Source organism: Rhamphochromis sp. 'chilingali' (assembly GCF_963969265.1).
Source record: "Rhamphochromis sp. 'chilingali' genome assembly, chromosome: 1".
NCBI lineage: Eukaryota > Metazoa > Chordata > Actinopteri > Cichliformes > Cichlidae > Rhamphochromis > Rhamphochromis sp. 'chilingali'.
Genome location: NC_137929.1, coordinates 72,034,656 through 72,049,551, shown reverse-complemented (window position 1 = coordinate 72,049,551; position 14,896 = coordinate 72,034,656). Strand labels below are relative to the sequence as shown.

The window sequence follows — 14,896 nt, the reverse complement described above, 5'->3', positions numbered from 1 at the left end:
CGGTAGCTCGTTAACGGAGATTTGTGTTGTGGTGTTAAGGTCATTTCAACGAGATTAACCTGAAAGCACTAGTGGGAACACAACGAATATGACTGCACATTTACGCCGACATCATCCTAGTGCAAAGACAAGTGGAAGCAGACAAGAACAAGCAAGCATGCTACTAACTTTAGCCGAGTCATTTAGACAGCTGTTAGCACATGATTCTCCTTATATGTTTAATATGCTGCTGAGAATATAGCCCAGAAGAAGCGGATAGTATAGCTTTTATTTTGGAAAGAGACATTTCTCTGTAATAAACTCTCTTTTCCAAAGATGAGTGATTCCTCAATCAGATACAGGGCTCGCAATATCGCTAGCCCGACGTCCCGGGGCTAGCGATTTTTTTCAGTCAGGCTACCAAAATCTATCTCTGCCCTGCCCGTCGGGCTATTGTAGGAAGAAAAAATATGTGTCAATGCTTTTGCATTCTTTCAGAAATGTAGCTGGGTAATTATGTCATTGGCATCTGATAGAGTTGTATTGTTGATTGTCATTTATGCTTGGAAACATTTACTCACATATGCTTAGAAGTATATAATCATTTGTAGATTGAAAGAATGTCTCATGAGGGGAGTGCGTTCACTCCTCTACAGAGTGTCCTTGGTATAAACCACATACTCCCTAGGAGAGTTTATCTTTGATTTATGGTATAGCAAGCACATGTATATCTGTTTAAGTATAAGAGCCTTTTGTTAGATGGACCTAGACGTCCTGGCACCAGCTTTGGGGAGTCTTCACAGGGTCACATCTTGACCTCACACACACACACACACACACACACACACACACACACACACACACACACACACACACACACACAGGCAAGGTACTCTTTGTGTGTATGTAGACGTCATATGTTAATGAACCTATGCATATTCATGTAACCTCAATAAAAGAACAGTGGTACGGGAGAACGGACGAGAGCAACTGGGGTCAGACGAGGGAACGGCGTCTGTCCGGTTTTCTCCCGTGCACGAGTACCATGAAGAACTTTGCCTACTTGAGTCTTGCTTTGCAGTGTAATTTATATTGTCTTCAACGTTCCAGCGGATAGGTACAAGCTACAAACCTATCATTAATTGGTCCTTCGATGCCGGATCCCTGGAATCGACATTCACCGAGGGGGGGGAGAGACACGCTGAAAGACTGACGTCAGCCAGGAAGTTCCTGTGGATTCGCTGTCTGTCTTTTCCCTTCGATGAATGGCGATCGGCGGGATTTTGAGGCTGATATTACACGCTAAGCAACGCCAAGTAAGTTTAAAGAGGCCGACTCTATAATCGTGTCGTTGTGCAGTCTCCGCCATTTTGTGAGGCGTTGAGAAGTTCGCTGCTTTGTGGAGCGATAACTGGGTTAGTGTCCCGAAAAAGAGGTTTTGGTTAAATCGCCCAAGGGTCCCAAGCGTCCGGTGAGTGTCCGGTTTTGAAATCGCCCTGGGTGTGTGTCCCGAGCGTCCCTTGATTGGGTTTTGTCGCGCGAGTGGGTGAGCGTCCCACAACTGGGTCAGGGTCCCGAGCGGTCCGGTGTGAGTCCGGAGTAGGCCTATTTTGTGTTGTTGTCATTGTCGTCGTCGTCGTTGTTGTTGTTGTGTGTGAGTGTGTGCGGAGCAGAACATGTGGTCTGTGACACCGACTGTTGTTGTTATCATGGGTTTCTAAGCAACCAAGAGTGAGTCGGAGGGAGACATACGTTTGTGCTGGACTTTGCTCCTGGCAGCACAAAGTATTTATGTAAAAAAGAGAGGGAGCGACGGCTCCACAGCTGCGCGGGTGCACGCGAGCGCGGTCGCGCGGGTTTCACGCGGACCTGAGCCTCGCGGTTAATTGCAGGCTTGTAAATGGAAGAGATTCAAATGTTAGAAGTTTTCAGAAAACACACCAGCCTTGAAGAGCGTGTGGAAAAGGCCAGCCCACATCAGCAGCTGTGCTCTGGTGAATGGCTTTCCCCCACCCCTTGCTGACACAAAATGTTATCTCTTTAGCTTGCCCTGATCGACAGCAGCCTGTGTGCCAGACCATAGATTTAATTGAGGTGGATAGTTGTTAAAAGTAATCTACATTAAGCTTGTGGTTGCTCAAATTCAGTACAATGACATATGAGGTGAAGTGATATAGGTAAATATTTAAACTAATGAAGTGCATAGAGGCACTTGACCTGTGTGAAAGACTGTCGTCTTATTATGAGCCATTGTTGAGCACAGCTGTGAAAACAACTAATATGCTGAACCCTGTATGACACATCTAAAAGTACATGATGGAGAAGCTGTATTGAATGTGAAAGTGTAAGACTTTGCCGCTGTGGGCAGAGCATGCAACTACTGTGTGATGTTGCGTTGCAGTTTTTTTCTGAGCTGATGAGCAAGGTACACATTATCAGATCAAGAGCTGTCTGAGAACTACTCAAAGAGAGGGAAACAGAGAGTGTGCAGCATTTCCATGAGCAGTTTTTCTGCACCATGACTCGTGTGTGTAGCATCAGCATCATGTTTTTGTTTATTTGTTTTGTTGGGTTGAAAAATAATTAAATAAACTGGCGATCATATTTATGGATCACCATGGTATCGTCAGCCATGTGATTTATTTATGCAGATGAAAAAGAGAAAGAATTTACATTGTAGATGAAAAATAGTCATAGGGAAAAGGTTTTGTGTTGATCAGCCAAAAGACAACTACAGTTTCATTTTATGCTTTTAAGAAAGGATTGTTCACACAAACACAGAGAGAGAGAGAGAGAGAGAGAGAGAGAGAGAGATGTGTGTTGATTAAGCAGTGATGATAATAATGAAAGTCTCTCAGTCTGTCGTTTACAGGTGGGGAACGGACCTGGATCAATTCTCCACGGGCAGCAGTCGGAAGAAAATTATAGGTTGAAATCCTTAGAAACAAAATAAAAACACTCAGCCAGAATTTTTTGGCTGAATTGTTTTGCAGCTTCCCGTCCTCATCCCGAACAAGCAAGCACCAAGGAAGCTAATCTCTCCCTGAAGACACCGAGTGCAGTTTCAGAAGCACGAGCATGAACATCAACAGTGGACAGGAGGCCAAGAGACAATCTGAGCAGAGAGGTCCAGCAGCGCTGTGGGCAAACGGCATCAGGAAGAGAAGAACCACCATCTAGATTGGATGGATGGAGATGCGTTTCCAGCAAGCTGCAACCTCACTGTGTGTGAAGGACTTTTGAGAAGACTGTCTGAGTTTGACACTTGCCATGTTTGGAGTGAGATGGCAATGAAAGAGACAGTGGCACAAAGAGAGACACGGGACAAAGCTGAAAAAGCTGACTGCCATTGGACTGAAAAGTGGGAGAGAAGGAGAGGAGCAGAAGAGGGCTGAGGCTGCTGTTTTAGTGTGGGCAATCAAATTAGGTTAAGGAATCCGGGGAGACAAGCAACTGCCTGGAAGTGGAGGATTGACACAGTGTCCAGACCACCACAAAAGGGGGAGGAAGACAAGCACTGAGGTATGCAAGTGTGCTGTTAGAAAAAATGGAAAGTGACATGACACATGCACATGATATGCACCAGAGATAAAAAATCATACACAAAGTGTTACACATTAAAAGAGGGCATTTGTAGAAGGGGTTAACAACACACAGTGTGGTTGCCGATGGTAACCTGTTTCAGAAGAAAGGGGGAAGGTACATGAAAGGATACATAAGAACAGAACATATATTAACCCTACTAACAATTCCAAACACAAAATAACTCATGAAGACTAGACAATATTAGTGTGATGCAAAGACCAGTGAACTCATAGCACATTAGTTAAGAAATGATTAAATAATAGCAGAGAAGTGTGTAGGAAAGGCAGCTTTAAGAACATGCTCTGCTGGAGATGCAGCTCCACAGACATGCATTAGACCTGCCTAATAACACAAACACATGTAATGAAAATTAGCTTGTTATCTTTCATCAGTGTTAAATAGTGTCAATTTAGCAGACACTTGTTATTAAATACTGAATTTATCCAATGCAAAAAATTGACTCTCTAGGTTGCAGGACAACAATTTAACTTTTGTGGAAAAAAAAAAAATAAAAATAAAAATCCTGGTTTGACTAACCAGCGATCAGACAATAAATTTAGTGCTAAAATGGTAAATTGGGAGAAGCTTCCTGCTTGATTGAGCAGCACAAGTAATTTACTGTATGAGGGAAATTGTCTTTTGTGATACTATTTTGAACATGCTTTTCTGTCGTCCTGTCAACTTAGCGGGTTAATAACTGATATGCAAATTAGTTGATCGGTTTTAGATTAATGAAAGGTGACTGAATTCTAGCACGAGTGAATGAGATGTGTTGGTGTTTGTTGTGTGTTGAGTGGAGACTTTAAAACACTGAGTTTCCTGTTTTGATGTGCGAGTGAATCTTGTATTTAGATACACAACTCTGAATACGTCAGAACAAATTTCTTTTGTGAAGTGCATGACAGCATGTCACATGTTTTATGATGAAGGGAAAAAGGAAAATTGAATAAAATAGATCTGTGGCCTAAATGAGTGGAGAGCACAGACCTGGTGATTAAACTCATAGTTATGTGGTGTGTTGTGCAGCTGATGGTTGGTTTGGAGTGAATCTAGCTGATGATTCTTCTCCTGTTGTGAAGTTGATGAGGAGCTTGTGTCATGACTTAACAAGGCCTTTTTATTTTGATACTTTCACAGTGCACTGAGAGTTTGGTTTGATATTTTTCATTTTTATCTTTTGAACAGGCACTGATTTTGTTTGTCTATTTCTTTTCTTTAAGCAGATCTGCACGTCAGGAATTAAAAGTGCTATACGACCTGTCGAGAACGCCGTTACAAGTGCATTTTCTCCACATTAAAATGGGTTCTGGAGAAAGCCACTTATTTGGGACAATTATTAAATGAGAGTCCCAGCCTAAAAAAGGATTCAGCTATGTAATCCGATCTAAAGTTCTTCTTTTTCTTTTTGAAATGACGTCATTTTGCTGGAAGTGGAAACTAAATGCGACGACAGGTTCCACTATCAGCAAAGAAAGAATGAATGAATGAATGGAAATAAAAAACAAACTGACTGACTGGTAAAAGCTGACAAGACTTGACCACGACTCAAAGTTAATCTCCACCTAGACAGGACAAAAGGGTGGATGAATTTATGTGTTTTTTGTTACAGGAGCAGAAAGATGACAGCAACATTTGAGGTTGCATGATGATTTAACCTTTTAAATGCCATTTTCTCTGTCTGTGAATTTACTATGTGTGTGTCATTCACTAACTTGCGCAGCGCTAACTTTATGGTCTTTTTTATGGCACCTCTGGAACCTGTTGACCTGTGTCTGACCTCCATCTGACCACAGTCAATGTGTATTGCTAATGTTTGTTTCTTTGAGAATGCTGTGGAGGATTCGGCAGAAGCGGACAAGTGACATGAGTGAAACAAATAAGAGATTACAGTACTTATGGAATAGTTTATTATGGGCTCATTTGCTGGCCACTTTTGAACCCATAATAATATATGAGTGGAGTGACTTTGCTTAAGAGAAGTCACCGATTACATTAATGTTAACTGAGCACATGGGATGATCCATGTCTGAGGCAAATTAGGGAAATAATTGTAGTTTCCTGATTTGAGAAAACCTGCACATGACACTTGTCTTGCCCGTGCTGAATGCTTATTACTCTTTTGATATAATTGGGGGGTTTTTTTGTTTTTTTTGTTTTTTGTTTTTTTCTTTCTTCTTTCTTCTTTTTTTTCTTTCTTTTCTCTTTTTTTTCTTTTCTCTTTTTCTTTTCTTTTCTTCTTTTCTGCTTCTTTCCTTCTTTCTCTCTTTTCTTTTGCTTTTTTTTTTAGAAAATTGGTTAAAGGGAAGCTGTTGGTCTGTAAATTAACATTTTTATTCAGATTTGATCTGAAACACTGTACTGCAAACATGCAAAAGCCAAAGAATGGAATTAATATTAATAGGGTTTGATACATGGTTTTCTTTTTAGTCACAAAAAAGCCAAAAATCAAATCACTAATCATTATTGGGAATGAAATTTTACAGTCACTAGACTGTGGAGACATTTTGAAAACTAACTAATTTTCCCTTCAGTGCTTTAGGCATTCAGGTCAGGTTGTGTGTATTGCCTCGTACAGCTTTTATACACCCTCATTACATCAAGCATTGTTTCATTAAAATGCTAACATGATAGATTCCACACCAGAAGATGGGTACAATGTGGTTATAAAGGGATGAATGTGGTCAGCAACAATACTCAGGCAGGCTGCAGCAATGACACAAGATATATGTCTTACTAAGGAACCTAAATAGGTCCCCCATACCATTACACCACCAGCAGCAGCCTGACCATTTGTTACAAGGCAGGATGAATCCATGCTTTCATGTTGTTTGTGCCAAATTCTAAGCCTTTTTTTTTTTTTTTTTCTGCCTGTCCCATTTGGTTCTTTAGCCATCAGAATTGTTGTCTGAAGACCAACAAGGATACCCAATGGATTTACTTTGCCAAATGGATCATCGTGGCATTGCCGTATTGGTCCATTTGGTCGATCTTTGTTTTTATTATTTATTATATTTTATTTTCAGATGTTACAGACGGGACAGACATGAGTGAGGGATAGGAAAGGGAGAAAGAAAGAGGAAGGAAAGGAAAAACAGAAGGGGAGAGGGACAGTGAGAAAGGGGGGGAGAAAAAAAATAAAAATCTCCTGGATCACCTGTTGAGAGAATAGAAAACAAGCAAAAAAACAAAAAAACAAAGCAACATACTAAACACAACACCATCGCATTAATCTAGCTAAGTGTAAACAGCAGTAAATACTAAATATTCAATGTTGTTGTGCAGCACGCAGGACAGATGTGCTTCGAAGTAGCAGCCAAGAAAGGTGTAATTTAAGTCTACAAGCAGTGAACACCCGTGTGCACACCTGTGTGGATCAGCGCGCTTGTATTCCAAAGGTTTCTCCATGTAACGATCTGCTAGGGAGTGTGGGGGGGCCACAGCCCCGTCCTCCAGGGTGTGAAGCGGGTATGGAGGAGATCAAAACTCCAGACATCCAGAGGCCCCCAGAACACAAGAGACCATGGAGGACCAACAGAGGGGCAGCCGCGCCACTGTTCCAGTAAGAGCTGAGGAGAGTCCCAGATGAAGGTTCACCCAGCAGCCGCGGAGCAGAAGCCAGGGGGAGTTGCAGTGACGCGCCCATGAGCTCCGCCGGCCCCCAGCTGTGCCTGAGTGACCGAGCCCCAGGCCGAGAGGCCGGGGGCACCCCACCTCCGAAGGGGCCCGAGCGAGCCCCAGGCCCCAGGCCCCGATAAGCGGCCGCCAAGGAGTGAGCCGGTGTGTACCCGGAGAGAACCCACGCAAACACGGGGAGAACATGCAAACTCCACACAGAAAGACCCCGGCCTGATGGTGGAATTGAACTCAGGACCTTCTTGCTGTGAGGCAACAGTGCTAACCACCGTGCCACCGTGCTGCCCGAGCGGAGAGACCCTCCTGGATTTATCACTTACCACTGCAAAGAGGTCGAGGTCCCAGGAAACCCCAGCACCCTCAAGACAGCACAATAGAGAAATCTCACACTTAGTTGTTTCAGTGGTGAGGGGGGAGTGCTGATTGAGCCCCCGTAGGGTAAGCTCGCACTTCAACCTCCAGCCTCTGACCAACTCTAGGGCAACCAAGTGCGAGGCGTGACGGCTGAATCAGCTGAACCAGGAGGAAGGCAGAGAAGCTGAGTGTTTTGAGACAGATCCAGCAGGCCCAAAATCAGGACTATGCATGACGAGAAGGAGTGCCTGAGAGGATCGTCCACAAGATGGGAGCTGAGGCCAGGAGAGAGACTTCAGGAGGATCAGAGATCATCTTCAGCACAGCAGACATGACACAGAGAGCTGTGCTACTGAGCTTCCAGGAGATTTTAAATAAAATGAAAGATTCAATATTGACGCTGAGGAAGACAACTGCTCTGCCTTAAACCTTCAGATGCGTTGGAACATGAAAACTCGAGGAATGAGGGGAGCGTGCCAAGCTCCATCGACAGCGCAGAGGGAGTTCGAGGATGACATCATGATTCTGTGGAAAGCACAGGAACCAGAAGCTATGGTGGTGATGACAGCAGTTTCCTATGAACATCACCTAATGCTGTACCACTGTACTGTGAATACGATGATACCCCGAAGACTGCTGGGATCACAACAGCAGTAAGATAACTGAACCCTGCACCCTTTCCACAGAGGTGTTTTCTGCAGAGTATGGACAATTAAGGAGTCATAAATATCCCCCTCACAGGACGAAGGCTTGAATGAGGTGATGGGGGTTGGTGGAGGCCATAAAACTAGAGTGCTGAGAGGTCTGCAGCTTTGGAGATAGCTGAGACCCATGTTGACAAACAACAAAACCAACTGGTATGTTTGAACGTTTATTCTACATACATTTGGACTCTGGTCCTATGGACAACGAAACAACTGGAAGAGACATTCATGACGCCCTGCAGAACTCAAACCACTCTGCAGAGAGACATGTGATGTGCACACCCGGAGGAAGCACCACCAAGCTGAGATGTTTTTGAAAATGTTACTTTCTTATTTCCACTATTAAATTAACAATTTCTTTGTTTGCTCGTAGGATGCAGTTTGCCATGAGATGAGATCAATGAGATCAATGAATGGGGTAACCGCTAATACATTTGTTAAACTGTGTATTTTTTTCGGTAATTTAGGGTGATTTGACATATGCTGAGTATAACAATGTTTGCATTGAAACTGTCAGACATGAGGTATTCATAACTGGGAACTTTTCTAGCATAAAGGTCAAAAAGGGGGGAATGTTAGAGTTTGTATTGTTGATTGTCATTTATGCTTAGAAATATTTAACCATATATGCTTAGAGGTGTATAATCATTTGTAGATTGAAAGAATGTTTCATCCTAAAGTAACAGCTCTGTGTGTTAGGGAGTGCATCCGTTCTTCTAGAGTGTCCTTGGTATAAACCACATACTCCCTAGGAGAGTTTATCTTTGATTTATGGTATAGCAAGCACACGTATATCTGTTTAAGTATAAGAGCCTTTTGTTAGATGGACCTAGACGTCCTGGCACCAGCTTTGGGGAGTCTTCACAAGGTCACATCTTGACCTCACACAAATCACACACACACACACACACACACACACACACACACACACACACACACACACACACACACACACACACACACAGGCAAAGTACTCTTTGTGTGTATGTAGACGTCATATGTTAATGAACCTATGCATATTCATGTAACCTCAATAAAAGAACAGTGGTACGGGAGAACGGACGAGAGCAACTGGGGTCAAGCGAAGGAACGGCGTTTGTCTGGTTCTCTCCCGTGCACGAGAAACATGAAGAACATTGCCTACTTGTGTCTTGCTTTGCTGTGTAATTTATATTGTCTTCAACGTTCCAGCGGATAGGTTCAAGCTACAAACCTATCAACACATAGTGAGTGAGAAAGGTGACTGGAAAGGAAAAACTCAATGCATCATGGGAATCCCCCGGCAGCCTACATCTATTGCAGCATAACTAAGGGAGGATTCAGGGTCACCTGGTCCAGCCCTAACTATATGCTTTAGCAAAAAGGAAAGTTTGAAGCCTAATCTTAAAAGTAGAGATAGTGTCTGTCTCCTGAATCCAAACTGGAAGCTGGTTCCACAGAAGAGGGGCCTGAAAACTGAAGGCTCTGCCTCCCATTCTACTTTTAAATACTCTAGGAACAACAAGTAGGCCTGCAGAGCGAGAGCGGAGCGCTCTAATAGGGTGATATGGTACTACAAGGTCATTAAGATAAGATGGGGCCTGATTATTTAAGACCTTGTATGTGAGGAGCAGGATTTTGAATTCAATTCTGGATTTAACAGGAAGCCAATGAAGGGAAGCCAAAACAGGAGAAATCTGCTCTCTCTTTCTAGTCCCTGTCAGGACTCTTGCTGCAGCATTTTGGATCAGCTGAAGGCTTTTCATCGAGTTTTTTGGACATCCTGATAATAATGAATTACAGTCGTCCAGCCTGGAAGTAATAAATGCATGAACTAGTTTTTCAGCGTCACTCTGAGACAGGATATTTCTAATTTTAGAGATGTTGCGCAAATGGAAGAAAGCAGTCTTACATATTTGTTTAATATGTGCGTTGAAGGACATGTCCTGGTCAAAAATGACTCCAAGGTTCCTCACAGCGTTACTGGAGGCCAAGGTAATGCCATCCAGAGTAAGAATCTGGTTAGATACCATATTTCTAAGATTTTCAGGGCCGAGTACAATAACCTCAGTTTTATCTGAATTAAGAAGCAGAGAGTTAGCGGCCATCCAGGTCTTTATGTCTTTAAGACATTCCTGCAGTTTAACTAATTGGTGTGTGTTATCTGGCTTCATGGACAGATAGAGCTGGGTGTCATCTGCATAGCAGTGAAAATGTATGCTATGTCTTCTAATGATACTGCCTAAGGGAAGCATGTATAATGTAAACAGAATTGGTCCTAGCACTGAACCCTGTGGAACTCCATAATTAACCTCAGTGTGTGAAGAGGACTCTCCATTTACATGCACAAACTGGAGTCTATTAGATAGATATGATACAAACCACTGCAGCACAGTACCTGTAATACCTACAGCACGTTCTAATCGCTCTAATAGGATATTATGGTCGACAGTATCGAACGCTGCACTGAGGTCTAGCAGGACAAGCACAGAGATGAGTCCACTGTCAGAGGCCATAAGAAGATCATTTGTAACCTTCACTAAAGCTGTTTCTGTGCTGTGATGAGCTCTGAAACCTGACTGAAACTCTTCAAATAAACCTCTGCAGATGATCTGTTAGCTGTTTCTGCTTATACAAACGTCTTTCTATCATGAACACTCTGAACAGTCACATCACAACACCACAATGAGTTGTACTGATAAGTGTTTACTATTTCTGCTTATGCAAACGTCTTTCTATCATGAACTCTCTGAACAGTCACATCACAACACCACAATGAGTTGTGAAAACAAGCTGTTATTGTTAGATTAAGTTCCAGAAACTGCATGTTCTCTCCCCACGAGTGAAGAGCGTGCAGCTAAGTTCCTGTTTTATCTTTGCTTTGCCATGTGACATCACTATACTGAGTGTATAAATAAAAATGCAAGACAAGTGTGAGGTGTATAAGTCTTGTTGGGCTCTCACCCGTGCACGTTAACTGTTGAACTGTCTGAGTGTCATTTCTTCACCTGAGTGTTTGATAACTGTTCAACCCCTAACACGAGTGATGAAGATTCAAACTTTCAAAGGACGTCAGAATTGGCGTCTCTATCTGTGACTGTCCCAGAGGAACCTACCTGAGGGATTATTAAAGATCTGTCTATCTAGAAAGACTTGCATTGATTCAGTGTACAATTCTTTCTGATCTGTTAACATCTTCCTCCAAATCCTGTTTCTGCTGCATCAGAAGGGCACAAACCTCCTGCTGTTTCTACTGGACCATCAATTCTACTTGATGATGATCTTCAAAGATAAAAACGTGAGTTTATTTGTGAACTCTGTGAAATGCGTCTGGTGTTTAGTTTGAACCAATCCTGTGTCAGCTGCAGCCACATCATTGCATACAAATGGCTGCGTTCCTGTTTAGACCTGCTGGCTGTCAGTGGGCTTCCTCCCATTTCAGACTGCTGGTGGTCGGCTGTGATCTAAACTCAACATGGCTCCTGTGTTAGAAGAGACAATGAGTTTAAATTTGCACATTTAATAGTTTCTTTCCAACACTATGGAGCTACCAGCCCAGTATATGTAGCCACAGTAGATGGAGTTATCAAGCTGGGCTGACAGACATCAGGACTCATGTGATCCCTACATGTGGACCTTTCACACATGGATCCAAGTGCAGATTCAACTCTGCATTACATTTGACTTCAGCTGTTACACTCTTTCATTTTCTAGCTGTGTCACTTCCTGCTTTTTGGATCAGAGAGTTTATTCATGTCCACAAATGTTTGGCTGCATATTTGTATCATCTATATTTTCCAGTCTTCATACAGCCGATATTTCATGTGAACTCCAATCTGCCAGCTGCCATCACGTTTTCAGGGTTCATTCAGTGTTGAAATGTAGGACAAACAGCAGCACATTTTCTCTGAATGTTTGCAGTCATTTTAAATGAAGCTGATGCTACATGAGACATTTTCCACAGTTATTGTCTTTGAACAGAGAATAATAAAGCCATCAAACATATACAGGCTGTGCAAATACAAACTTCTGTGGTGCATTTGATGACCTGCAGAGGAGAACAAAGTATTTATTTCTACTATTACATTATGTCATTCTGTTTATCTTATTCTATTCTACTTTTTTCTCTTAGTCAAAGGAGCTTGCAAAGAAAAGCGTCTGGACTTCTTTAAGTTACTTGAAGATGTTTCACCTCTCATCCGAGAAGCTTCTTCAGTTCTAAGGTCAAATGGTGGAGAGTCCCAGATATAAACCTAGTGGGAGTGTCCCCCCACCGAGGAACAAAAGGACCCCCTGATGATCCTCTAATCACCTGAGCCAAGGTGTGAAACTGGGTGTGGGTCCCAATCAGCCAGAGTTTCGGGTGTGTTCATTGTGAAACCTGGCCCCACCTTATCATGCGAATTCCTGAGGTCAGATGGCCCAGGATGTGAGTGGGCGTTAAGGCGTCTGGGGAGGATCTCAAAACTGGATTATAGATGGCAGAGAGTTGGTGTCGTAAGCCCCGCCTCTGTTCAAAGATGGTCGCTCACAGTGGACATAGATGGCTTCTTTCACTCGTTTTTTCCTCTTAATTTTTTACTGCTCTTGTACTTTCTCTGAAATAGTGCTGCGCATCCAGATCAAATCCAGGAAACTTCCAGCTGTGATTGGCCTGTGCAGGCTTGTGATCAGATGCTGATTTTAGGAAGCGCTTGATTTTCTTTTGCTTTGTGTCCTCTTGGGATTCAATATCACAGGGCATCACACACTGATTCATCCTCCTCCTCTTCCACCTTCTGCTGGGTCCTGAGGCTAAAGCAGCTGGACTGATGCTCGTGGACATCCATGGGGGAAGAAGCTGCTTGCTGAGATGGATCCACGTCTATCGTTTCATTTAAGACGTCCAGCTAACAGACGTGATGCTGGAATGTCCTGTGGAGTAGGGAAATTATTTTACTGCTATTGTTAAATAATCATCATCATTACCATTGCATTAATAATATAATCTGCAGCATTGATATTGTATTCAGAGGTTTAAACAGTGTGTGTCTTTCAGAAAGACTAAGTTGCAGAGAGTTTGCAGAAGAGAAAGCAGAAGTGAAAGCAGAGTCTAAGTTATTCTGAGGAGCAGGTTAGACGAGGCTATTTGAATTACTAGGTTATTCAAATTGTCTGTTATACTTTTATATTCTTTTATTAAGCTTTTAGTAGAGGTACTTGATTAAAACATTTATTCAACATAGTACATATAGTTTCAGTTAGGTTATTACACATAAGGATGAGCCTCTGGTCTGGTAAAAGGTCAGAAGTGCAACGGGTGAGATGAGAGAGCATGTAAGGTCAACACATACACACACACATTAGTTAGAATCATTTATAGGTGAGAGGTTAGTTATGTTTACTCGCAACGGTAAAAGAGGAACCGTTTCTTGTTGTCTCTGCAAGAAAGGGGAACAGCGTCTGGCAGGATGTGAGGCTCGTGTTTCAGATGAAAATAGAAGACGATGTTCTTTTAAACCGTGCTAAAAGTCATTGTGGTTTTGATTTGACGCATGTATATATTCTGTCTGTGACGTATGAAGGGGCGTCGTTAGTTCAAACCCTGATGCTATAAAAATCTGTGTATGCTTTGATTAAGTCGAAGATCAATTCCTGTCTGCGTACAGACTGGTCTTCCCACGCGTGTATTCATTAAAATCAATTGTTTGACCAAGATCTTCTGGACCATGGTTGTTTGTACTCGCCTTCCTCAATATTTGTACCTTGACAGTCCACTGGTCCTTAAACGTGTCCTTGTGTGGCTGTTTTTGTGCACAGCCTGGATTCGCAGTTTGTGTCGTTGGATTTTCTCACACCGGCTCACAAACGTAGAATTTTGTTTTCAGGTGGTGCTGAAATGAGTTGTAGGGCTTCAGGGTTCAGGATCAGGTCTCAGTGCTGCTGGCTGAACTTTGTCTCATGTTCTGAGTCTTAAATAAAGTCAGTCAGGATTATTTCTTGTGTCCAGTCTTATGAGGACTTTGTGATGTCAGCTGGCACAGATTCAAAGCAGAGCTCAGAAATCTGAAATATATTTGAGTTATGAATGGAGTTTAGAGAACGAGCTGCTAATGAAGCAGGTTGTGTACAGGAGGTCAAAGGTCAGAGCTCCTGTGGGTCTGAGGGCGGCCTCACGCTGGAGAAGGATGAAGGAGTCTGACCTGAGCCAGTGTTTGACATGAACACATCAGCACTGCTGTCAGTGAGCCTAACGACAGCCAATAGCATTATTTCAGTGTTTCAGTCATAAAAACACTTCCTGTCTCTGTGGTGGTTACAGTGACATCATGCAGTTTGTGCTTTGACCTCCAGAGGGCGACAAATCAGCACAGACAGAGAGCTCCATTCAAACTTTGCTGCCATCAGGAATAATTCTTCAAATATAATCATCAGTGTTTGAGCAGTTATGATATCAGGGACAATCTAGACATGTGTGACAATACTGAACGTGTCACATGACACACCTCAAACATCATGTGATCCACTGTCAGTGTTGCGACTTCAATCCACAAATAAAGCTGCTGCCGGCTGAGTTGGTTTGAGCTGTGACTCGTCTGCAATAAGCCAAACTGAGCCCCACTTGTGTATGTGTATTTATTTCAAAAGGAAAACAACAATTTTTCCGCTTTTATTCAAAGCAA

General features: G+C 42.7%; 1 protein-coding gene across 1 annotated transcript in view; it reads right to left on the bottom strand.

Annotated features, from left to right (window-relative positions):
- Nucleotides 1–14,896, bottom strand: part of LOC308396731 (uncharacterized protein) — a 525,219-nt gene that overhangs the window by 380,201 nt on the left and 130,122 nt on the right. The gene's annotated exons all lie outside the window — the stretch shown is intronic.